Source organism: Mustela erminea, chromosome 21, assembly GCF_009829155.1.
Source record: "Mustela erminea isolate mMusErm1 chromosome 21, mMusErm1.Pri, whole genome shotgun sequence".
Lineage (NCBI taxonomy): Eukaryota > Metazoa > Chordata > Mammalia > Carnivora > Mustelidae > Mustela > Mustela erminea.
Window position 1 is genome coordinate 19,636,770 of NC_045634.1, and position 27,524 is coordinate 19,664,293.

The 27,524-nt window shown below is 35.6% G+C and overlaps 1 protein-coding gene across 7 annotated transcripts in view; it reads left to right on the forward strand.

The window, feature by feature from the left end:
• Positions 1-27,524, forward strand: part of SGCZ (sarcoglycan zeta) — a 1,085,895-nt gene that overhangs the window by 261,616 nt on the left and 796,755 nt on the right. For 2 of the 7 annotated variants that reach the window (XM_032329031.1, XM_032329034.1), the window contains exon 1: positions 25,794-26,091. The exons of 3 other annotated variants lie outside the window; for them this stretch is intronic. The gene's annotated coding sequence lies outside the window, so the exon portion shown is untranslated. Of the gene's footprint in view, positions 1-21,445; positions 21,712-25,793; positions 26,092-27,524 lie in introns of those variants that run through there. 2 more of the 7 variants (XM_032329032.1, XM_032329033.1) reach the window with 2 other exon arrangements.

Sequence of the window (27,524 nt, forward strand, 5' to 3'; positions counted from 1 at the left end):
GTGCTTGTCTCTCTTGAACTTTTCACATAAATATAACTTCATTGCCAATAGCCTAACTTTAAAAATGATGTAATGATGTTTCTGGGGTCACAAAGGTGGTACTGCCGTTTGAGTGCCAAACTCTTGGTTTTGACTCTGGTCATGATCTCAGGATGGTGAGATGACAATGGGCTCCACACCCAGCACGGAGTCTACCTGAGACTCTCTCCATCTCCTTCTGCCCCCTCCCCTATTCTCTCTCTCTCTCTCTCTCTCTTTCTTTCTCAAATAAGGAAATCTTTTAAAAAATAAATAGAGAGTAAAAATATTTCTATTATCAAGTTGAAAACACAGATCCACTTAGACATATCCACTTCTGTTTCTACCAAAGATGACTCTTAATAGAAGTATTACGTTAATGATGACTGTTACAAATTAAAGATATTTAACTCTTCGCCTCCCTGGTCCTTCTGAAGAGCGGAGATAAGGAGAGGAAAGTGGAGAGAAGAGAGAGGAGAAAAGAGAAGAGGAAAGGAGAAGTGAGAAGTGAGAAAAGAGAGGAAAGAGGGAGATCACGTATATACTTGGTGATACAGAACTTCTTCGTTTTTCTTTTTTTTTTTTTAAGATTTTATTTTTATTTATTTGAAAAATAGAGATCACAAGTAGGCAGAGAGGCAGGCAGAGAGGGAGGAGGAAGCAGGCTCTCTGCTCAGCAGGTCTCGATCCCAGGACCCTGGAATCATGACCTGAGCTGGAGGCAGAGGCTTTAACCCACTGAGCCACCCAGGCACCCCAATACAGAACTTTTTCATTTGGTGTGCTTCAATTTGTCATTTCCCATAAAGATCTTCTGCTCTATTTTTCATCTTCTCTGAAAACTTCTGGGAGTGGCCATTCATTTACTGAATGTTCCAGAAGTTGAAATTCCACTTGCAAAAGAGAATAGACTACTCCTGAGGAGAGTATAATTTCAATGTTTCAGGGGTAGTTTGGAGTCACTTGGTTTATTGAAATCTATTTTGAAAGACTCTCATAGGGAACCAGGTGTAGTATCTGAGAAAGACAAAATCTAAGAAATAGCCTGTATTCATTTACTGTTACACTGAAAGATAAAATAGTTTACTTTTATTTACTTTAAAAACAATAGTTTTAAACACAAATTACTTTAACTTGCCATCTTTTGCCAAATTCTCTTATACTTTCTTTGGCTGAAATGGTTTTGTTCTAGAATTATTACATTGACTATAATCCTTTATTACTTCATTTCTCATCTGCCTTGGTTTTATTGATCATAGTTATAGAGCAAAACAAAACTTTGTAATCAAATGTTGAGTAGCACACATTGTTAAAACATTCAGCAGAGATAATCCAAAAGGATAATTTGTTTTCCTTTGTTTAGACTGAAATGAAATGAAGAATGTTAGCAAAATGACCTCCAGAGTTCCCAAAATATAAAATGCCCCAATGCCCCAATAAAATATCCTGCCTTCAGTGCTCAATTCATGCCAAGATTTAATGATCTCCAAAGTATTGATTTTATCTTCAGTTTCCTGAAATAATAACTCCTTATGATAATAAATCTTCATACTCTAGACAAATCAGTCATGTGTAGTAAAATCAATCTTCTTTTTACACAGTAACTTTTTGGTCTATATATTGAAGGCTTTTCTTTTTAAAGGAATAGGTGCCCATTTCAACCCTAATACTCTGTTTGTATTTATTTAATTTACGTATAATAATCCAAGGTCAAAAGTAGAGTAGTATTTCTAGTCATTACTTTTCTCGGTAGCATCTGATCAATATCTTCTTCCTTATAAGATATAAGATATCTCATTGCTATAATCTTCATCTTAAGTATTTATTTATTAATACATGGACTGCATCCCTCTCAGAGTTTAAAAAAAGTACATGAAAACAGAGTTTCCACCCTAAAATATTAGTACATATACTAATTTTAAAACCGCCTTTTGAGGGGCACCTGGGTGGCTCAGTGGGTTAAAGCCTCTGCCTTCGGCTTGGGTCATGATCCCAGGGTCCTGGGATCGAGCCCCGCATCGAGCTCTCTGCTCAGTGGGGAGCCTGCTTCCTCTCTCTCTCTCTCTGCCTGCCTCTCTGCCTACTTGTGATCTGTCTGTCGAATAAATAAATAAAAATCTTTAAAAAACAAACAAACAACAACAACAACAACAACAAAAACACTGCCTTTTCAGGTTGATTCTTGGGTTTCTGGTTGCAAACTTAAGAGATCAAATTCTGGGCCAATGCAGAGCTCATAAGAAGTAGGCTGAATGTATATTGGTTGTGGTGAGTTGTATCCTAGTGTGGAAAATCTTTATGGGTATTTAAATACCTGAGATCATCCAGGGATAATGAGGGGGAAAAGAGAACAAGAGACATTTGAGGACAAAAATTAAGAAATCCCAGCTTTACAGGGTAGGTTGGAGAAAGGAAGAGTAAAACCTGAGTCAGAGAATGAATCTGCAAGAATAGAGACATGAAAACAAAAAAGTCAGTAGTGCACCTTGACAAGGAGGAAGGAGTTCAGTAGGAAAAAGGGTGAATTATGCGAATTGTTGGAGATGATGAAGGAAACATTAGAACTGAATGCATTCACAAAGTCTGCAAAACAGGAAGTTGTGAGTGACCTTGGTAGAAGCAATTACATTACAAAGAAATGAAAACCACATGGAGAGGGTTAAGGAATCAAAATGATGAGAAAAGTCAAGACTACCAGTATAGGTTCTGCTTTTAAAAAGCTTGACTATGAAGAGGAATCATAATAGCTAGAATTAGGGGGTAGCTCTTTTGATGATGATGGTGGTGGTGGCGGTGGTGATGTTGGTGAGGATGGTGTTGATAGATGAACTTGAAGACAATCTTTCCAAAATATTTTTCCATTTGAACAGAGTTAGTACTCTCTCTGTTTCTTTCTTAGTCCTATCAGTGTAGTTTAGCACTTAAGTAATCTCTTTAAATTTCTCAGAGCCAGTATATTAGGAGGGAAAAATAAATAATTTTCTTCATATTATCCTGACTCATTTATCAAGATAGAAACTTTTGCACTTTCTATCTCAGCCAGCTAGGAAATATCAAATATGGTATTTTTTCACACCTCTTATTCATTCAGTAATTTAAATCTTGATAAGTCCTAGAATTATTCTTACAGAGGGAATAAGTCTACCCATTCAGTGTACAGAAAAGAGAACACTGTCAATGGTGTCCCTTTACAAACCTGCTGCCTTCTGTGGCCTATGGAAGCTCCTTCCCCTTCCCCTTCTCCATGACAGAGCAATCTCAGAAGCCTTGTTTTTGTTTCAAACAAATGCAGAACTGGCTTTTAGAAAGTCTTCGCTATCATTAGATACAGCTTTGGCGGAAAGAAGTAGAAAAAAAAATAATGGATCAATTTACATCATCAGATTTTAAAATACATTCTGATAAATTTTATTAAGAAGTTTTTATCCCTATGCAGCTGCATACAAGGCAAATCGGTGACTTACTAAAACATTAATGCTTTGCTTACAGTCAAAGTTAGGCTGAATGTGAGCCTTAATGTCTTATACATTAAAATTACAACATCCTTATGAGGTAGCAACATATTTAATGCTTTTCTTCCAAGTGTCATCTATAATGGATTAAAGGCAGTGAATAAAATACTTAATGATATTTGCTCTTGCTCACCTTGCAAAACGGATTATTTGCATTGAAGGGACACTGTGCCTTTACTAATGGAAGCATAGCGATTTATGTACAGTCTAGTTACAGAACAATGTGGACTCTCGTGCTCTTCTCCCTACCACCCCCCACCACACTTCTTTTCCATAGAAAGATTTTTTTTTTTTAAGATTTTTATTTATTTATTTGACAGAGATCACAAGTAGGCAGAGAGGCAGGCAGAGAGAGAGAGGAGGAAGCAGGCTCCCCCGCCAAGCAGAGAGCCCGATGTGGGGCTCCATCCCAGGACCCCGGGATCATGACCCGAGCTGAAGGCAGAGGCTTTAACCCACTGAGCCCACCCAGGCACCCCGATAGAAAAATATCTTGAAGAAAGCATCAGAGATCTGGGAATTTCCACATCTTGCAGAAGCTGTACACATCAGGATAGAGAAGCACTTATGTACGAACAAATAAATAAAAAAGGCCCAGTCAGTTGGCTCGGGGGCCCTGCAATCCTGAATTGATCTCTCCGTTTGATTCCAGCCACTGATCAAGACAGTGCCATCCACCCAAATGCACAGCACTTCCTCGCTGAGTGCTTGCTAATGGTCCATTAAGAAACTTGAATTGCTTCCAGGATTCTTTGCTTTTGTCCCTGTTCTCGTTACTTTTTCTTGTGTATGATCAACTTCTCTTTCCCTGCTGAACAGTCACACCTTGCTTGATAGATGGGAGTGTTTCCTGCTCAAAGCTGGATTCAACTCTCTCTTGATGTAGCTGGGGTTACTTTCTTTGAGGGGGAAGGGATAAGGCCATACTGAGGTTCTTGTTTTTTGTTTTTTGTTTTTTTTTTTTCATTTTCTAAGTTCATTTCATGCTGTTGAACTCTTAATACAGAAAGAGGCAAAAATTCATATTTCTATCGAATCTTCTGATTTAAACAAGAAATGTGTTCTACCCTGCCATTTAATACACTGGTTGTGTATCCAAGCACTGTAGCAGACCCTCAGCAGTGCACAAAAGATAAAGATTTGATCCTTGCCTGGCACTTTATAACTTGGAGGGAGAACCCAACTACACGAGTAGAAATGTTACTGAGCTGAGTTGGGTCCTCGGTTCCTGTCTTCTGGAAAGAAAGAATTCAGTAGAGAGACAGTGACAGTGAAGCAGAGAAGCTTTATTGAAAGAGCAAAAAGAGTACCCTCTCAAGAAGGGAGTATGGGCAGGCCCAGAGGTGCCCACAGCACCAAGGTCAGGGGTAGCTTTTCTTTTCATGTGTGCACAGGTTATGGGTCATAGCGAGGGTGGTCTCTGCCTGAGATTGTTTCCAATCATCTAAGGGACTCTTCCTACTAGTCAGGAGAGGGAGTTTTTGACCCCACCCATGGGTGTGGGGGCTAAAACTGCAATGCAAATGCATTATGAGTCTTGGGGTTACCCTGGGGCAGAAGTGGAAGGCAGGGTCTCATGTTCTGTACCTGTGGCTCCCGGTCTGTTATGTTAGGCCTGGGGTTTTGAAAGCCACAAGTTCAGGATTTTATGGCCCCAAGCTTCTAATGTGTAACCTATTTATGGTTGCCCCTGTCTCTAGCTCATGTCTAGCTAACTGATACTCTCTCAGAAATAGAAGCATATTCTCAAAGAACACACTAATGTGCATAGAGTATACCCTGCTGGGATTGGCCATGGAACAGCTAGAAATGGATGCAACATATGACTGTGCCAGACAATATTACATTATGTGTTGGGTGGTGAGTGGATATGGTCAGCCCTGAACAAGCAGCTTATGAGATGGTGAGCCTACAGTTTCTTCACTTCTCTAACAGATTCTGTCCTCCCTCCGGACTGTACTGACCACTGGGAGGACCTTGACCGTCTTCAAGAATTTGTGTATACTCACTGTGAGAATGATGTTGGTAACTTTTGCTCTATTTGCTCTTGATTCAGGAGTAAAGCAACGTGAAAGTAGACTTGACCCAGAACAATTGTCTTTCTTACCAGTCTTTGAAATTCAACCAAATCTTTTTGATGTTATTTGGAATGACTGGCAAACACAGAGGCGTTAGAGGAACAGAATGCAAACAATACGAGTTATCATTAAATGCCTACTATGAGTCTTGCACAGGATAGGAGAGAGTTAATTAGGAAAGTGTACTTTGGTCTATGGCTTTACCACCTTGAAAACACCTGATCTCATCTGATCTCAGAAGCTAAGCAGGGTCGGCCTGGTTAGGTACTTGAATGGGAGGAAAGTCTCCTTTTAGTAGAGCTTATGAAGGAAATGCGGAAATTGTAATGCAGATTTTTGTCTCATTTATAATTTGTGTTGCTTCATAAATTCAGTTTATAAACATACCATAATAAGTTCTCTGGCCTCTCTTTACAATGTGAACTTCGGTGTTAGATCTTATCATTAACTGTCTTATTCTGTAGTTGTTTCCTTACTTAAGTAGATGCCTTTCTCTAACATAGTTTTCATGCAGTTAGAAATAAAGATTGGACTCATGTGGTTCAAAAGACTGATGGTTATGCCTTCTATTGATGATTGCATGCACATTGGGCTGCCTAACAGGAACACTGAGCAGTACAGCTCATATAACTGGATTTTCATGTCTAATACTATAACATGGGTATATAGAAGAGCACATATAAGTAAATATAAGGATATACTTATATTTATTCACATAATTTAGGCAATTACCTCTCTTTACTAACTCGTATAATTTATTGGTCCTGTTTTGTGAGTAAACTAGGTTCTGTAGAATTTTATCTGCATCTTTTACATGGTATTCTCTTTTTATTAAGTTAATGTAACATAATTACCTAAAGTTCACTTTCAGGGTAATGAGTCTATAACATAGCTTTAAATTTTCTAATACACTCATAACTCAAATACTTGGTCCACTGTTATCAAAATCATAACCCTGCTGGCAGGCCATGTTAGATTACTATCGTTTAGAAAATCTGATCACCAATGTAGCCCTGAGTTGAGTATTTTGAATAGAAAGGGCAACAGTGACTTGTCCCCCATCCATGATTACCCAGTGGCATGGCATCATTGTTTTACGCAGTGATACACTTTTTGACTTTGAGGACTTGTAAGTTAAAGTTGTTATAAGACTAATAGAGTTTATTTTATGGGAATAGGACTTGTCTTATTTACACCAAATTGGCAACCAGGTTCTAAAACTGAGGACTAAAATGTACATAAGAGAGTTGCCAAAAATTGTAACACCACTCCCTAAAATTTACCAAGAGATGGAAGAATCAGCTACCATCAGTTCGCAGGCCCCCCATTTCCTGATCTATATAGTTTGAATGAAGAGGAGAGAGGAGGCTTGAATCAAAATGGCAAATTCTCGGTTTAACAGGAAATGCACTGACTTCTCCTTCTGTTTTCAATGGGGGAAAGGAGATTAAGAGAGGGCTCATTATCTACCCCCTTGGACCCAGCAAACCACATAGAAAGTCAACATGCACATGTAGTCCCAATATTTTGTTTGTTCCAAATGTTAGTGGCTTATCTTAGAATGTGAGGTGGTTATTTGAACTTGTTTGACAGTTTGGGAACAACAGAAAATATTCCACTCAAAATTCTGTTACATATTTACAATGGAAGAATAATTTTTTTTTTTTTTACTTCTTCAAAGTATATAGCCACATTTTAAAAATGTTGTTTGCTTCTTCATTCAGAAGCTCTGTTTTATATCTTTGAAAATAGATCCTTTGCTGACACTTAAATAGTCTAGATTTAGTGAGTCAAGGGAACAGCATAAGTATTTTGGGTGCAATGTTGTGAATCACTTTTTGTATATTCTGTGAATACTAGTGAAATATTGCGGCATTATAACACTTCTTCATTGTAATAATGTTTTATTTTTTACAGTTAGAAGATATAAGAGCTGAATGTGTCTGAATAAGACTGGCATGATTCAGCAATCAATCTAAAACTACGGGTGCATATGTTAAGCAAAACTCTCTGAAGACTAGTAATATAGTCTTTTGTCAGTGTGCTGAGAACTGTAATAAAATGCTATAAGAATGGGAAAATGAAGGCTATAAATGGCTTTTTCCTTAAAAGTTAAACTGCAAGATAAATGCCTAATAAATCAGAGTGTAGATATGAAATCATCTAAAAGAGGCGAAATTGTTCTTACCATGGAAATAATATTGGGCCTATAACTTGATTGAATGTATTAGCATATCCAAAGGGGGAAAGTGTAGTTGTGAACGAGAGTTCATCAGCCATGAAAACACCCTGAAATGAGTATTACAAGGGGGAAAAGTTGGCTCATTCAAGTGTTGCAAAACAGCATGCACTTTTACCAGTGGATGGTCTCACCTTGACACCTTTAAATATCTGGTAATTTAGATAGCAGCAATTTTTTTTAATAAACATATAATGTATTTTTATCCCCAGGGGTACAGGTCTGTGAATCGCCAGTTTTACACACTTCACAGCACTCACCATAGCACTTACCCTCCCCAATGTCCATAACCCCACCCCCCTCTCCCTCCCCCCACCCCTAGCAACCCTCAGTTTGTTTTGTGAGCTTAAGAGCCATTTATGGTTTGTCTCCCTCCCGATCCCATCTTGTTTCATTTATTCTTTTCCTACCCCCCAAACCCCCCATGTTGCATCACCACTTCCTCATATCAGGGAGATCATATGATAGCTGTCTTTCTCCGATTGACTTATTTCACTAAGCATGATACCCTCTAGTTCCATCCACATCATCGCAAATGGCAAGATTTCATTTCTTTTGATGACTGCATAGTATTCCATTGTGTATATATACCACATCTTCTTTATCCATTCATCTGTTGATGGACATCTAGGTTCTTTCCATAGTTTGGCTATTGTAGACATTGGATAGCAGCAATTTTTTTTATTATGCTTTGACTTCCCATTTATGTCTTCTTAAAAGAAACCTATGGATTTTGATTTCTCTAGTCCACTGTTATTGTTATTTTTCATGATAAATACATGCATTAGGGTTTACATTTTATTCTGATTAAAAGTTATGTTTTAAATGATTCTGATTTTATATATCTCTCTTAGTTGAACATGAGCTCTCCCTTAAGACATAAGTCCTTATCTTTACAGAGAAAGTGGTAAGGTTCATTCAAGGTAGAGGGCCAGACACTAGACGCAGTCAATGCTCATAAGCCTATGGAAACAACCTAACTTTTAGGCATGTCTCCTATGGGGGTTCCCTAATGATGTTGTGGATCCATTGCAAGAGTTTCAGCCAATTCTTCTGAGGCAGAGTTCCAATATAGTATGATAATATAAATAGGAAAATTATTTAATTATTACATTGTGATCATGTATTTTAAATTTTATATTTTAATCTCTTTAAATATTAGAACTTACATGATTATTATAGTTGATATATATAATTTTTATTCTCTACCTCATAATGACCTACTATTGAGTTGAAGTTTTAGTAGTTGTTACAAACATATAAATATAGTATACATGCCTTTGCAACTTGTATCTATTTCCTATTATACAAATTGGGGGAGGGACAGAGAGACAAGCAGACTTTTTGCTGAGCACAGAGCCCTACATGGCACTCCATTCCAGAACCCTGAGATCATGATCTGAGCCAAAATCAGATGCTTAACTGAGCCACCCAGGTGCCCCTAAACAAATTAAAGTTTTAAAGCATTTTTAAGATACCTGCTCACTATTTCATAGCACACTTGTACCATTAATGTATTCGTTTGATTCTCTCTTGATAAATATTCAGATGGCTTTCTATTTTTGCCACTATAAATAAAGATGGAATAAATATCCTTAAATATAGATGACTTCACACTGTGATTTTATATTTGTAGGATAGTTTCCAAAAGATGGTGGTACTATGTTAAAATTTGTTTTTAAAAGATTTTTTTGAAAGCTATTTTGGGTGATTTTCTAAATGACTGTAGTATTTCACACTTCTACAGTTAATGTATTAAAATGCCAATTCCCAGCTTCCTCACCAACATTCGATATTAACTTTTTGAAAACTTACGTGATGTGCAAAAATGGTATTTTCGTGATGTGCAAAAATGGTATTTGGTTGTGTCTTAATGAACATTTTACTGAATATTAGAGAGGTTGCACACCTATATATGTCTACTGGAGATTTGCATTCTTTTCTATAGATTGTTCACATGCTTTTTTTCTATTAGAATGTCTTTTTCTTATTTATGGGAACTTTTGATATGGTAACAATATAGTTCCTTTTTGGATCATGTGTCATGAAATTTCCCCCATTCTATGTTTTCTCTTTGGATTTCATTATAGTGTATTTGGTTATCTATAAGCACATACAATTTAATCATACATCATCAAATACACGTTCTGTTCCTTTTTAGCTGCCAGGTTTTCTGCCTTATTAAAAAGACCTCCTGACTCCCAATAGTTAGTAGGATATTTTTATTAATTTCTTACATTATTTGACCCTTTTCTTTACATGTTTAATCTTTAGCTCATCCCTAATTTAACTTGTATCTTCTTTGTCTTAGGATGCCCAATTTGTTTTCATCAAGCACATTTGTTTTAGTGAGGAAAAAGTCAAAACATTACTAATGATATGAAGAAGTACATGCTTGCAGTGACTGGGTGGCTCAGTGAATTGGGCATCCAACTCTTGTTTTGGCTCAGGTTGTGATTTTGGGGTCCTGAGATTGAGCCTTCTGTTGGGCTATGTGCTCAGCAGGATTCTGCTTGGCACTCTTCCTCTCTCCCTCTACTCCCTTCCATGAATAAATCTTTAAAAAAAGGAAAAACATGTACATTTTTTGCTGCTTGTTGGTATAGTTTTGAGAACATAAATATAGTGTCTAATTAAGAAATAAATGTTTTTAAATATATTTAGGCTATTCATCTTCTAATTTGAGAACATTTTGTAGATACTTTGTTGGACAAATAAGACATTAAGATGTTAAGTATTGTCAGAAGGCAGCTATTATCCCTATAGTGTGTTTGTATGTTGCTACTTTCTGGTTTATGAAATCTCAGGATGTCTCCAGACTCTTTGGTTTGTGTAGTATGAATCTCAAAAGCCTGGTTGTTATGCTGTTTTGACATTGTCATTATCATCAATATCAATAAGTTCAAAGGGAAGCTATTTCCCAATGACTTAAGAATGGACTTTAAGAACATATCCTCATTTAAACATAAACAAAACTTGCAAAGAGTTAGTTGACTGAATGAATTGATTCCTTTGATCATATCCTGTGCTGATTCCCTAAGAACTGATAGATGATTCAGAGACAAGACTATCCATTTATAACTGTTTCATTCAGCTAAGAGAGTTGAAAGTCCTGAATAGTTAGGTTGAAATTAATGTGGTTTTAGTTCTTTGAATTGTGACAAAGTGGGATGGGAGAGAAATGCAGAGAGTAGTGTGAGGAAACATTGAAGTCCCAAAAGTTGTTTCCTTTGCATTTATCTTAACCTGAAAGTTCCTTATTTTTATGTCAACTATATCTGTAGACGGGTGATGGATTTTCACCAGCTCTTAGCAAAATGAACATTTATGTAGGTCAATATTAATCTACCAGTTGTCTAGTATTCTGAGATGATGTCATTCCCTTTTTTCTTCTCCTTTATGTGTTATTTATTTTATGATGCTGTGGTCATCATTTTTGTTGCTTGATAAGTTTTATTTCATTTTGTTTAACTATCCTTACATGACAAAAATTTGCCTGCTCTATTTTATTCTCTCATTAAATTTATTTTGTGGTATGTGTGTGTTTCAGTGTGTGAGATCCAAAAATTTAGAAACCACTGTTTCAGAAAGCATTACATTCTAAGGTATATTAATCCTAACCATATTTTGAAGAAGATATTGACTATAGGGTAGGTACTTAACAGTTCTGGCTAGTTTAAAATTTTCACTTAACCTACATATCAGGCTTCAAGGTTGCTTTAGCGATCCTAAGAGTATAAATTGAGACAAGGGTAGCTTGAGGTGAAGGATTCCAGCTGGTAGTTGCTCTGGCAAAAGTATCCTAGATCTGGGACAGGACTGAAGTCTCCAGTCCTTAGTATTCACTGGAATAGGGATCTTGACTGGAGAAGAGCTTCCAAGACTGAGATGAAATCAGTAATCCTGAGATGAATTCCCTGGAAAGATGCTGGAGTATTTATTGTGCTCTCTATATGGGATGCTGTTCCTGACCCTGATTGTCTCCATTACTTTGGTCCAAATTTGCCAGAGCTAAAGCACAAACTGAGGCCTTGCGGAAATGTTGGGCTCAGTGGGAAAGAATGCAATGCCCTGGTACAGCTGGGAGGAATTATGCTGAAATATTCAGATATTTGTCATTCCTGTTTTAGTTCATAAAATACCAATATAAGGAAATATTTTGCAGCATGGTGAACATGAGAGAAATAAGAGCATTTACAATGAAAAAGTAGTAATTATATGTGGCAAATTGAAAGAAACATAAAAGTAATAACTGTAGAAAAAATTAAAATCTGTTTCTAGCTGAAATTTTAGTATTTTACTTATATAGTTCAGTTTTTAGGAATTAATGAAATTGTATTTGTAGGGTTATATGTGTTTGAAAGCAATAGAAATTATAAGTTAAAATATATTTTAAAATCCTAACTTAGCTCTCAAAAATTAGTTCAATTTTGATAATGCATATTAATTTGTAATCACACTACTATAATAAAAACATTAATAAAATCAAGTTTTAATTGGCCATTTGAAATCAGAGAAGAAATAACAGTTGCTCCTGTGTCATTGTTTTAAAAAATATATACTCAAAGATCTATTTCATTATTGACAAAACTTTAAAGTGAATTAACTTGTAAGATAAATGCTAAAATATATTTAAGTAATTTAATACGTTCTTTAAAATACTGATTGTGTACATAGGTATTGAATAGTCATATATAGTGACTTGCAAATACATGTACTTTTGGACTCATAGTCTCTGCTAATTTGTATTTCTGGCTTACTCTGTCTAAAGTTGTTTCCAATTATAGTTCTGCTATAGAATTGGATGCATCTACTCTATTTTAACATGCAGAATCTATATAAGCTAATGTAAAACGGAGAACGCCAAAGAAATAGTTGATAAACAAAAGAAACATTGTTATGTGTATATGTATTAGTATATCTATTTTTTCTCAAACTGAAGTCACAAAGATGAATTTCCAATGTTTTACCAAGTATTTTCAAATCAAATGTTTCTTTAGCTGACTTTACAAAAAGAAAAAAAAAAAAAGGTACTGAGCTTTTGAATCCTGACCTTCCTCTGAAATACTAGTCAAATGTGCTATTTTACTAATCTAATCATCATGATTTTTTTTTAAAGTAATGATTTAGGCTCTGTAACATTTCTGATTATTTAGTATTTATTTTTATTCATTATAATCTGCATTCATTTGTGAGATTGTTGATGGATTTGTTGTACAACATTTAACAATAAAACTGATAAAGTATTTGAGGAGAAATGTCATTTTTTAAAGAAAAAAGATATGTAAAATAAATTAACAAAGATAAAGATTTCAATATAATTTGGTGTTCATTACTTTGTGGTAAAAAATGATCTCTAGAATAAATATGACATCCTCCCTTTGTTTTATATTTACATAAAACAAATATATACAAGCATATTTATTCGTGAGTCAGTTTAGTTTTCCTTTCCCTCTCTTACTCATCTTCTTTGGCTTACATATCAAAGTTAGAAGTTATAAATAAGTGGTAGAGTTTTTGTAAAGTTTTCCAATTTCTATTTCTTATGGATGAATTAGTATAAAATTGAAAAAGTTGTTTGTGTTTTAAATGTTCACTAGAGATGACCTGAAAAACCATCTGGGCCTGTTTTTCTTAGTGGGAAGGTATTTCACTGAAGATTCAATATTGCTAATGTTCATAAGTTTATTTAATTTTCCCATTTCTTCACTACTCAGTAATTTTTATTTTCTATGACATTAAATTTTAAATTGTCAAATTTAAAGGAATGGCTTTTTTAAAAAACACCAAATTATCTTTTAAATCTGTAATACCTATATTTTTAAACATTTTTTTGTCTTAATATCGCTAACATTTGCTGTTTCTCCTTTTATCTTGAATAATACTGACTTTTTAAATTATTTAGATAATTAACTTTTGGCTAACTTAATCTTTTTACTTATGTTGTTTTTCTGCTTCACTAATCTCTGCTGTTATAGTCTTTAAACATTCTTTGGCTAATATTTGGTTCTTTTTTAGCTGTCTAATTTGAAGTACAGATTTCTGTTTTCATAATTTCTTTTCTCCAATGTAAAACATTAGGGTAATAAATTTTACAGTAAGTAAAACTTATATCCTACACGTTTTGATACATATTTTCATTAAAATTCTATTTTTTATATATTTTATATTCATCTTGGTTTACTTTTTGAATCTAGAGTTATCTATTTTTTTTATCTTTTTATTCCTAAGTCTACTTTTAAAAAGAAGTTTTGATCATTAAGTTTTATTTACTTGTTTAAGGACAAAGAATATGATCTGCATGGTTTAATCTTTGGAAATTTATTCAATCTCTATTTGTGATCTATCCCTATCCAGATAGATAGGAAAATGACATGCATTCTATAGTTAGTGGGTTCAGAGTTCTATACATGTCCATTAAATCAAGTTTTATACTTACGTTATATACTGATGTTGTACTTCTGTTCATAGACTTATTGCATATTTTTCTGTCAGGTCTACCACCATGTACTGCGTTACATGTAAAAAACATGAGCATGATGAGCTATGAAATCCTCTGGTGTTCCACTTTTCCACAGATATCTCTCAGACCTCCCTTTTAGGATGAACTTAGATTTTGAGTCCTTTTATTGTGTCTGGTGTAATCTTCAAAAGGGGGCTCAAAGCTATCAGGTTTTGTTAGCTGCCCTTGAAGTGAATTCAAGATTGGATTCTTTCTTACCATTAGATACACAATTTTAATTAACTTTTTCAACCTTTAACATTTTACCTGTTAAATTTTGAAGTATTTAGAAAATTTTCTGAATTTAGAAAAATTTTCTAAAAATCCAGAAATTTTAGTTGTTTTGGAGTGGGAAGTTTGTTTAGGTTGTTAATTTAAAAAATACATACATGTTTGAATATGATGTGTATATTCTGTTGAATCCACAATTCTACATCATTAGCTTTTTATCCTTATTTCTGTTTTGTCAAACTTAGGTAGTATATATTCTAAGGATTACTGTTCTTTGGGTAAAATATGACATGATTTCAATAGTTGGGGTGAGATATTGTATCTGTAATTGCTCTTCTCTTCTGTCTCTCTTCAAATTAAGTAAGTGGAAATTTCAAAGACCAAATTCTTATACAGAATGAATGTACCAATTTTAGTCTATAGAACATAAATTAAGATTCAGTTTTATTTCATCTTTGTATATGATAGAAGAGACATTTTGCAATTCATCAGTTGCTTTAGAAGGGCCAACTACCACCATCTTTTGAGAAGAATAAACAAAATTACTATTAGAGTTTACCAGAAACCAGTTAGGAACAAGTTGAAAATTTTTATAACTAGTGGTTTTATGTTATTTCAAAACTTTCAAAATCTAGCCATTTTAACTTTTAAAATTTGTTGATATGGATTTAATTTTGTTAGGGCAGTTATAATTTTTTAAAAGATTATTTATTTATTTATTTATTGGGCAGAGAGATAGCACAACTAAGCAGAGTGGCAGCCAGGGGAAGAGAGAGAAGCAGGCTCTCTGCCGAGCAAGGAGCCCTATGCAGGGCTTGATCCCAGGACCCTGAGATCATGACCTGAGCCGAAAGCTGTCACTTAACCGACTAAGCCACTTAAGTGCCCCAGGGGAGTCATAATTTTTAATATCACAAGGGGTATGTATACTCTATAATTTTCCTTCTTAAAGGAAATTTAAAACAAATTTCAAAAAACAGAATTCATAGAGGTCAGATTCTATTTCTAGCAGTATGGTAATAATGATCATATAATCTCAATTGCAAATATTTATGAAATAATTAACATAGTTGATATTAATAACATGTATACTTAAACATGAACAATATGATATTGGGGTTCATCTTCAATGTTGTTCAAGGTGTGTCCATGAAGAGGCATATTTGAAAAATAATTTATCAGTGACTGATTAAGATAATATTTCAAGTAGGGGTCATAGTAGTGTCAAGGTTAAAACAACAGTAAATAAGAACCAAACAAGAAAGCAAAGAGTTTACTGAGAAAAGTGACACAGTGCTGTCAGGAGTGACTTACCCAAAAATTCCTGTTATAGGCTTATGTCATGGATAAAGCTATCTTTAGGGACTTCTAAGAGAGCCTTAATGTCAGAAGAAAGAATGCCTTAGATGTTTTATTAATTTTATAATCTTTATGATTTATAGATATAACGGAAACTTAATTAGTATTTTCAGTATGATAATATGAAAATTATCTAAATTACTTTACAACTCACCTTAATAGATGAAATTGTCATCAGATTTTTTGCAAACAAAGACCAGGTTGCTAAAAATATTAGGATCATGTGGCATGTCTTTTTATTGTTGCTCTTGATGGCTGGCACTAATCAGTAATTATAAGAATATGCAGGTGAATTTCTAGAAACATTGTCAAATATGCCCAAGATACAATATGCATATTTTTCTGGAATACTGCATTTCATCAATTATTTACTATTAAGACAGAAATAAATAAAGCGGAAGCATTAAATTAGATAGAAATATTTGAAAACTGACCCCAAAAAGTTGTAAAATGAATGGAAATTAATATCATTAGGAAAGCAACAAACACTAAGTAAATAGAGTTACTTTTTTTTTTATACAGTGTAATTCAGATTAAATAAGAAATGCATGTATGTGGCCAAGAATCCATCAAGGTCCCAAATTTGTTCACCTAGATAAAATACAACAATTTCTTTAAAGACACAATCTGCCAGCACTCACACAATAAGAAGCAATTTATAAAAGCATATATTAAAGAAATTGAATTAGTAATTAATAACCTTCTAAAATCAGAAGTGTCAGACCCAAATGGATTTCCTAGAGGAATTCTACCAAATTTGTAAGGAAGAAATTATATTGATTCTCTTTAATATCCTTCAGAGGATAGATGCAGAAAGGATCCTTCCTAATTCATCCTATAAATCCAGCATTGCTCAAATAGCAAAACAAGACAAAGCCATTACAAGGAAAGAAAACTATTGACCAATATCTCTCATGTACATAGAGGCAAAAATTTATAATCAAATATTACCAAATTGAACCCCCCAAAGGGTAAGAAGAACTATAAATAACATTCAGGTGGGATTTATACCAAGCGAACCTGATTTCAACATTCAGAAATGAGTTACTGTAATCTAATTACAGATTTAAAAAAATCACAGAATCCTTTCAATAGATACAAGAGAGCCAGTTGATAAAATCCAGTACCCATTCATGATAAAAACTAGAAATAAACTAGAAATAGTAGTTAACTCCGTAACTTAAAAAAGAAGATCTGCGAAATGTGAAGCTTTCCCATGTGAAGCAAAGGTTTTCCCTCTCACTACTCCTTTTCAACATCATACTAGAAGTTCTGGTTCATATAGTAACACAAGTAAAGGAATAAAAATTATACAAATTGAGAAGGAAGAAATACAACTGTCTATCTTTGTTTTAGATGACATGACCGTCTATGTAGAAAATTTAAACTACCTTACAAAAAAAATCTCTTGGCATTAATAAGTGACTACAGCAAGGTGTCAGGCTAAAATAATTATATATAAAAGTAAATTGCTGTCTGAAAATCAACAATGGATGAAGGAAATAAGAAAGAAAAACAACACCATTTACATTGATAGCCCCAAAATGAAATACTTAGGTATAAATTTAATATAATATGTACAAGGTCTATATAAGGAAAACTTAATCTCTGATAAATGAAATCAATGAAGAACTAAATAAATGAAAAGATATTCCATGATCATGAATAGAAAGATAGTGTCAAATGTCAAATTTCCCAACCTGATGGATAGTTTCAGTGCAATCCCAATCAAAATCCAAAGATGTTGCTTCTTGGATACCAACAAACTGATTATAAAGTTCAAGTAGAGAGAAAAAAGATTCAGATTAACTGACACAACATTGAAAGGGAAGCAAAAAATTGGAGAACTGATATTTCTCAACTTCAAAACTTATTATAAAGCTACAGTTATTAAGGCAGGGTAGTACTGATAAAAGAATAGACAAACAATAGATCAATGGACTAAAATAGAAAACCCAGAAATAGATCCACATAAATATAGTTAATTGACCTTTGACAAAGGAGTGAAGGCAATAAATGGAGCAGATAGTCTCTTCAAGTAGTGCTGAACAATAGAACATCCACATACAAAAAAGTGAATCTAGACACAGACCTTAAACTCTTCAAAAAAATTAACTCAAGTGTGCCTTGACGGCTCAGTCAGTTAAGCGTCTGCCTTCCTCTCAGGTCAAGAACCTGGGGTCCTGGATTTGAGATCCATATCAGGCTTTCTGCTCAGTGGGAAGCCTGATTCTCCCTCTCCCTCTGCTGCTCCCCCTGCTTTTTTTTTTTTTTTTCTCTCTCTCTATCAAATAAGTAAATAAAATCTTTTAAAAAAAATTAACTCAAGGGTGCTTGGGTGGCTCAGTGGCTTAAAGCCTCTGCCTTTGGCTCAGGTCATGATCCTGGGGTCCTAGGATTGAGTCCTGCATCAGGCTCTCTGCTCGGCGGGGAGCCTGCTTCCTCCTCTCTCTCTGCCTGCCTCTCTGCCTACTTGTGACCTCTGTCAAATAAATAAATTAAATGTTTAAAAAAATTAACTCAAAATGAATGAAAGACGTAAATATGAAATGAAAAATTATAAAATTCCTAGAAGATGCCATAGGAGAAAACCTAGATGACATTGGGTATGGTTAGACTTTTTTTAGATACAACACCAAAGATAATAATCCATGAAAGAAATAGTAGAAAAGCTGAATTTCATTAATATTATAAACAACTACTCTGCAAAAGACAGTATCAAAAAAATGAGAAGACAAGCCTTAGATTGAGAGACTATATTTGCAAGAGACACATCTGATCAAAGACTGTAACCTAACACACACAGAGAACATTTAAAACAAGAAAACAATGCAATTATAAAGTAGGCCAATGACCTTAACAGGCACCTCACCAAAGAAAATATATGGATGGCAAATAAGCATACGAAAAGATATCCTCATCATATGTCAATAGGAGAATGCAAATCAAAGCAACAACGAGATACCATTATACACACATTAGAATGGCTAGAATCTGGAATGCTGACAACATCCACTGTAAGGATGTGGAACAACAGGAACTCTCATTCATTGCTGGTGGAACTGCAAAATTGTACTGATTCTATGTAAGACAGTTTGGTGATTTCTTACAAAATTAAACATATTTTTATTATGGGTCTAGCAATCATACTGCTTGTCATTTACCCTAAGGAGAGGAAAACTTATTCCCCACAAAAACTTGCACGTGGGTGTTTATAGGAACTTTATTCATAATTTCTCAGTTTGGGGAGCAACCATGATGTTCTTCAGAAGGTGAATGGATGAATTGTGACATATCTAGGGAATGGAATATTGCTCAGCACTGAAAAGAAATCAACTATCGAGCCAGGAGAAGACATGAACTACCTTAAATATAAACTGCCAAGAGAAAGAAATCAATGTGAAAAGGCTACATACTGTATGATCACAACTATGTGGCCTCTGGTAAAGACAAAAGTATCCAGACAATGAAAAGATCAGCTGTTGTCAGGGGTAGGAGGCAGGGAGAGCTGAATAGGCAAAACACAGAGGATTTTAGGGCCATGAAAATAGTCTGTATGCCATTATGGTGGATATGAATCCCCATAGGTTTTTCCAAATTCATAGAATGTACACCACCAAGAGTGAATCCTAATGCAAACTATAGGACTTGGGTGATATGTTGTGTCAGTGTAGGTTCCCCTTGTTAAAAAAAACATGTATCATTCTGGTTAGTGATGTTGAAGATGAGGGAGGCTATCTATGCATATGTGGGAGTTGGGAATTTATGGGGAATCCCCGAACAGTCCTCTCAATTTTGTGATGAGCCTAAAACTGCTATAAAAATAGTCTTTTAAAAATACACAAAAGACTCCATCAAAGAAATTAATGAGAAATATATGTGAAATGGCAAAAGAAATAATGCAGCCAATATATCTGACACAGATATATAAAAACCTTATAATATATTTTGGGCCTAAAATATGTAAAATATTTCAGTAAAGTAAGGAAAAAGACTCTTTCAAACAAATCATATTTAATTCAAAATATCTGATTCATAGCTAATTCGTGAAATAATAAAGAACAGCTTTAAGTTTTCTAATTATCTAAAGTCTAAAATTGCCTAATATTAAGGTGTAGAAATACCAGGATTTTCCCGATGCTGGGCAACAGTATTACAAATCCAAGTTTCAGAACAGTGAAAAGCTATTATTAAAAAAAAATCAATAATTATGTTGCTGGCCATAATTATTTGGTCAATGATAGTCATCAACCTTAAGTCCTAGCCTGTACTTGTCGTTCCGTTGAAATGATGACGAGCTGCTTCTGCCAAATTCCATATCCTCATAATATTAAAGCACTATCTGTTACTGGGCAATGAAGACATTAATTCACCATGAAAACCTGAATTCAAATCTTCAGTGTCAGCCTTGAATTTCATCCATGGTTTATTTCTAGTAATCCAACAGACCTTACAATAGATGCTCCCAAATTGTAGATTTAGAGACTAATGAGGGGCTTCTCGTGTGTTTCCATTCTTTGGAGGACTAAGAACAGGTTAGCCAAATTATTTCCTTTAGATTTATTGCTCTCAGACCCTCTGAGGCCCATAGGCCAATGATCAGTGTGTTGGACTGCCTCGGCCTCAGATTCCACTAATATTTATGGAGCATTTATTCTGCAGGCATCATGTAAGGCATTTCCATAACAATATGTCAGAGTCAGAATATTAGCTTGGCACTTAAACTTTCATAGCATAATAACAATTCAGTCTCCCTTTCATATCTAAAGCCTATGTCTTTGGTGTACTTGATACACCAGCACAGTCTCTACATTAGGGGTACTTTCAGGAATGCAATCAATAATTAAATATAATGAAGCTCCTGTTAAAGAAAGACCTTTGATTTTAAAGAAATGTTATATTTGAGAGATGGATATGTTAGCCATCCATTCCTCTATATTAAAATTACACATTTAGTCTCTATACTAAATTAGATCTACAGGAAGAAAAGTATATAGTGCATATTATCACAAGTCCTACATGTAGAAATATCCTCAGGGTTGTTATGCCTTTAGCATTTATTCTAATTCTTTATTTTAAAATGTCAGTTTGAATGAATAACAATTTTGTTCTTAACAAAGCTACAGTGAAATATTTTTCTGCTGGTGTGGACCAAACTATATGATTTCACAAAAATTTAACAAAAACTGTATATACCTATTAATTTTCATTTTTAGCCTTAATTAGCAGCACACCTAAAGCCAAATTCAGAGATAAAATTATAATAATTCACATGGTCTAGTACCGTATATTTCTTCTATTCTCTTCAGGTAGATTCTATTTTATTTTATTTTTGCCTCCTTTTGTGTCATTTTACATTACTTTTCACCTTCATCTCATCAGTTAGTCTAGAACTATATAGGCTATAAGAAGAGTTACCACATTTTTCTCATTGAGCATATTTAAAGGAACAATAGGCTAGGATATTTGACTTTGAGAATTAATTAGAAATTCCAAGACATGTGCATAATAACTGCAAGTCATATGCCAATATTAGTTTTAAATATTTGATGCACTCTTCAATCTTGAATGATGTCACTGATACTGATTTTCTTATTCCTTGGCAGAATCTGGCCAAGAGTTGAATTTATCTAAAACATCTTGGCTTTCATAAAATATTTTCACATGACCTGGATGGTAGTGTGACAAGCCAATCAGGAGAGACCAGGACCTGAAACCATATGAAGGCAGAGGCACTTGGCAGGTGTTGGACAAGCAGTCAAGTCTCTGAAGGTCAGCTGAGGCCAAAAGGACTTGACTATGATGGGACATTAGACAGTAATGTCTGGGCTCTTGGGATATTCCAAAGTCATCAAATGTGTACTAATGAGGATAACTGAACTCCATGGCAGCTGTTTCTCCTTATTCTGTGTGGGGAAATCCTGGCATTATTTGTATTAACTATTAACAGAAGGAACACTGAATCAGACTGGAATCTATCCCCTTAATGAAGTAGGGCCATGTTATTTAATTTTTGCTTTTAAATCTTATGTAGTTTTTTTTTTTTTTTTTACCCCCTTTCTTCATATGCTAGTTATTGAAAAGAGTAAGAAACACTGTGGAGGAATTATTTCAATAGTTTCCTTAAAGAAATATTTGTATCTTTTCCTTCCAGTGCTCTGCCTCCTTCATCCTTATACCTCTATCCCTCCTGCCTTTCTTCTGTATTGCCTTGTTTCCTCTCTTTTTTCTGCTTGTTATTTCTCTCCTCCTTTATTCTTGCTTTCTCTTTTATATTGATATACTAAACAATTCCAAAGGTGGATTTTATTTATATCTTTTTGAGCTTAAGAATCCGATTCTTTAATATGGTATATGTTAAATTTAAATTTCCTATTAAAAATGTAGTTGATACTGAGACACTATCTATAATGGTATGCTCATTGGACTATGACACTTTTGAAGTGTAAGAGGATCCCTTTGATTGTCAGTTCTCTTTCAAAATTAAAACATCAACTGGGTTCACCCAAAAGTCCTACCAAACCAGGACAACAAAATGCAATACCGTTCCAACATTTGTTTAGAATTGAGAATGAAGTTGTACACCTGAAACTAATGTAACATTGTGTGCCAACTATACTCAAATTTTTTTAAAAAGTGAATTTTCACAGTGATAATCATTTTCATGATATATAACAAAATACCACATTATACATCTTAAATATAGATGTCAATTATACCTCAATAAAGCAGGAACTTCCCTCCTTGGCCCCCCCCCAAGAAACTCAGTGCATTTGAGATAATTAGATGATAAATGCGCATGCTCCAGTAAGGCATGATGCTTACCAAGATCCTCCAAACCTTTAGTAAGGTCAAAGAATAAAGTTTTTAACATTGTTGGTTCTGTGTATATTTACCATATCAATATAATTTATTTTAAGAACCTGGATTAGCTATAATTTGTGTAAGTGAAACATGATAACAAAATCCTTCTTATAACCATTTATTATCTTATGTACTTATTTTCTACAAAATTGGCTGAAATTTGACTTGCAAATCAGTGAAAGAGCAGTGTAAATGCTGTTAAAATTTAATATCTATGTTGCAGAAATATGAAATGTTTTCACTGAAATCAAAGTTTGAATTACTGTCTAGTGTTCTTAGTGATTGCCCCATACATCAATCGTGATTTGTATTTTCCCTTTTGTAAATTCACCTATTTTTTTTCATGTAATTAACTTTAGACCTACCGAGATCATCTGCATTTCAGCCATCTACTTGCAAATCACATCTTTGCTGTTCAACATGTTATAAAGGCCATCTCAGGGCGCCTGGGTGGTTCAGTGGGTTAAGCCTCTGCCTTCGGCTCAGGTCATGATCCCAGGGTCCTGGGATTGAGCCCCGCAGCATCAGGCTCTCTGCTCAGCAGGGAGCCTGCTTCCCCCCCCCCCGCCCCCACTCTGCCTGCTTCTCTGCCTACTTGTGATCTGTTAAATAAATAAATAAATTTTTAAAAATAAAATAAGATAAAATTTTCTTCTCTCCTCTGTTGTTATTATCCTGTCCAAAATAAGTATGCTTCCCTTTATGCATGTTTTTCTTATTTCCTAAGGTATCCCCTGTTTTTGGTCCTGTCCCTTCTCCAGCACTAGCAGGAAAGAACACCCGTGATCCTGATTGGTTTGTGCTTTTTCTGCTCATCTGAGACAGCAATGGAAAAGTGAAGCCAAACCAAACCTGGGAAAATGGCAGCTTTGTTGTGCTGGGTCCAGGAATGTTTTTTTCTTGCACCAGCAATACCAGGGTTCTTTAAGGAGTTGCTTGCTTTTCAAGCAACCTAAGGGAAGCTATCCCTCAGTTATCCTGCCCATATACTTAGAGGCATGCATTTTTTTGAGAAGAAGAGTTAACCTCTGATGAGCATCTTTTTATAACTTATAAATTGCTCTATCCACTGGGTCAATACTTAAAACATTTTGATTCCTAGTATATGAAGGTAAAGGACAAAACTCTTAATATGCAATTTTCTCTCCTTCCCTTTTTTAAGCTGGAATTCTCATGCTGTGAGTGCAGTAAATTACTGATGTTAAGAAATTAAAACAAAAAGAAATGCCATGTGGGTTAGGTTTATGTTCTGTCAAGAGAGAATTTTGTCTTTGATAATGATAACTAAAGACTATGTTAATATTGTGTGAGTATACATATATACTAAATAAGGAGATTAAAATTTAAATTTAACTACTGCATTACAGAAAATACTTTAATTCCTTGGTAAAGATATAAGAGAATACACTTGAAATAAATGTAACATAATAATAAAAATTTTAAAAACTTTAACAAATTAAGGTTTTATCATATTAAGAATTTTAGCTTCAAATTCAACTTATTCTGTTGAAAAAGACTTGAGAAACTTCATTAGATTGTTCTTCTGGTTTGCTTATATTAAAAAATACTAAATAGGGGTGTCTGGGTGGCTCAGTCCCTTAAGTGTCTGACTCTTGGTTTTGGCTCAGGTCGTGATCTCATGAATTGTGGGATGGAGCCCAGCGTAAGATGCTCAGTGCTTAGCCGGGAGTCTGCTTGGAAAGTCTATCTCTCTGCCCTCCCCATAAATAACTCTTAAAAAAAAAATGCAAAATATTGTCACTAACATATCCCCGCTCTGACCACTATTCTTTCTTCTTCTTTAAAGAATCTGGAAAAAAAAATTAGATTTATATGGATAAACCTGTTTGTATAAATTAGAAGATGTGCTTTTTTTTTTTTTCCGTACCTAGTCTTGATTATTTGAATTATCTTCCTTTATCTTCCTTATCTTAATTATCTTCCTTATCTTCTTTATCTTCCAGGTAAAGAATACCAAAATATATGGAACACATGATAGATTTTTGCTTTGTCACCACCAGATTAGCAAACCTTTTTTAAAAAAAATTAAAAGGGAACAGAAAGGAATTTTATTTGAGCCCAAGTCAGGACTGTTGCCCAGGATACGCAATCTTCACAAGAAAGAGAGGCCTCCAGGGAAGGAACATTTGGTGCAGCACTATATGTTTTTATTTTATTTATTTACTTATTTATTTTTACATAAAGAGCTACAAATCATCATGATGAAGGACATTCCAGAACGTTACAAGCTTCATCTTACATTTTTAGCATGTGCAAGTCTGTATGCCTTTAATCTTATTTGGAAGGAGGGAGGGTTTTGTTTTGTTTTTCTGTTTTTCCCTCATCTTTGCTTGGATTGTTTTTGTTTTTGCTTTTGTTTATTAAAATAAACCAGATGTGGGATGTGTAATAGGGGCAGAAAGAGAGCCCATGCTTTGAGGTTTTGTCCAAACATTTTGCCTTTGATAATCGCTCAAGTGTAACTTTGCTGGGAGCCCAGAAGTAGGCCCACAAACATGAAACGTTGAAAATTTCCTTTATCAGCTTTTCATTAAGCTAATACGTTCTAACACTCTTCCTATCTATCAAATGACTTAGTGGTGACTGCCCTAGCCGTTTTCCATTGTCCCTCTGCGCCCACCAGTCTTGCCATTTTGATCTCTAAGATTCTCATTAGCAATGTTATTATTACTTCTTTCGCAAGAGTTTCTTCAAATGGCAGATGCCTTATTGGTTTTTAAGAGTCTGATTTGTGCCTATTGAGGTTTTGATGTGCTACTGGTCAAAACAGTAGGAATTTATTTTATTCCCTGAAGCCCCTGCCCTTGGTTTATGCTGTAAATTTCCCTCCGAGCTCCCCAGTGCCATCTTGCTTTCTTCGATTGAGGCGTACTTTTTATTCCCCGCCGTGTTGAAATTATCCTAATTCAGCCAGATTTAGCGTTTCTGGCTGCCTGTGCACAGGTACTGAGACGCGTCAGCACCCCCGGAAGCACTACCTCGTTGAGGCGGTGGGTCACAAACACGTGTTCTGACCCATGAAGCCTCACGGGAACACCCTGGAGTCTCTCCTGCTGCCGGTTTCCACCCGGAAGGATTAGGACAAACTCCGACGAGCTCGGAAGGGGATATAAGCCGTGCTTGCTGTGGGAGAAGCTGCGCCGGAGGCGGTGAACCGAAAGGGCAGATGGGTACTTTCGCCTGCCTCCCCGAGCCCTTCTGGAGACTGCAGCGGCGTCTTCCGTGCCATCTTGTCGCCAGCGCTGCCGGGTGACGAAACAAAAACAAGTCAGTGACGAGTTTGATGTCCTTTTTTCAGGGGGGAGCGCCCCCTGGGTTGGGGCGATAGGGCACCTAAGTCATGGCGCACTGGTCCTCAGAGATTTGGGAGCCAGCGAGGGGTTTATAGAGTGTTAGAAAGGGTGAGGCGGAAACGAGGCGTGATTGGGTGGGAGGGCGGGGATTTCCGTATAAGGCCGGCGGGTCCTGTTTCCTGGGGCCGCGTCCTCCTGCTGAAGCCCAGGTGGAGGCTAAGTGATGGACGTGCGTTAGGTCCGAGTGCGCATGACCGATCGGTGACGTGAACCAGGCCGCTGGAAAGGCCCGTTTTGTGGGTCCTGATACATGAGTTAACTTTGAACTTGGATCTTTGATCTTTGAAGTGTTGTTTCCATGCCGTGATGTCTGTTGTCTGGGAGGGGAGACGTCTCCTCTCCCGTCTTAAGCTGGTGAACATAAACCTGCGAATGAAAAGGAGAGAAGACCGAGTAATAAGAAAGTTAAAACCGCGCGCACCAGAGAGCTCGTAAAAGACACGGCTCGCTCGCTACACGGTTATGGTTCAAGCCTCCCCTCACTTAGCAGAGGAAGGGGGAGGAAAGCCTTCCATGAGAAGAACAAATAGGTCTCTTTAGGAAAGGCAGTGGGTTTTAGGAGGACACACAGGAGAGAAAGTTGGTGGTAATGTTTGTTTATGTAGCGGCAACTGGTTTCCCCCCTGAGATTTAGGATGGGTTTACTCTTGGTCTGTCTCCGAGGAGTAATGCGTGGCACCTTCATTTTCTGGAAGTAGCCGCGGTTAGTCGGGTAAGGGAAGCTCTGAGCGGCTTCTTTGGGCATCTGTTAGGTCTCAGATGTCATCAGCTTAAAACACGGTCCGGTCAACTCGGGTTCAGGGTGGGTTCCCGCATTAGAAAGTCTCTAACTCCATTTTTGGATGTCCTGGTAGCAAAATCATTAGTTCTACTGATGATCATAAAATTTGAAAACATGAATTTAAAAAGAAAACCAAACAGGTACACTAGCCTGTACGCTTAGGAGGGAGACTCAGCTTTTGCTTAATCAGCCACAGTTGTTCTGGTGACATAGTTTGCCATGTAACGTTCTGTTTCCAGGGGCTATGAAATTGTACATTGCCTTTGAATTCCGTCCCACATACACTGAAGTAGAGAAGGGATCTTGAAGTGATTTTTAATACATCGAACAAATAGGGCACAATTAATAAATGGCCTCTTCGGAATTTTGCACAGTATCGTAAAAGAATTAACTTCTTTCATTCAGCTTATAACTTGCTATTTTGTAGCTTTAGAAAAATTCCATGTGAAGAGCAAATACTATGGGAATGATTTTAATCTGTTTAACTGCTACCATATTTATATACTGTCTCTGCACATCCAATTTTGTTATCTCTGTACTTCTGGGCACACATCCAGAGAGGTTCA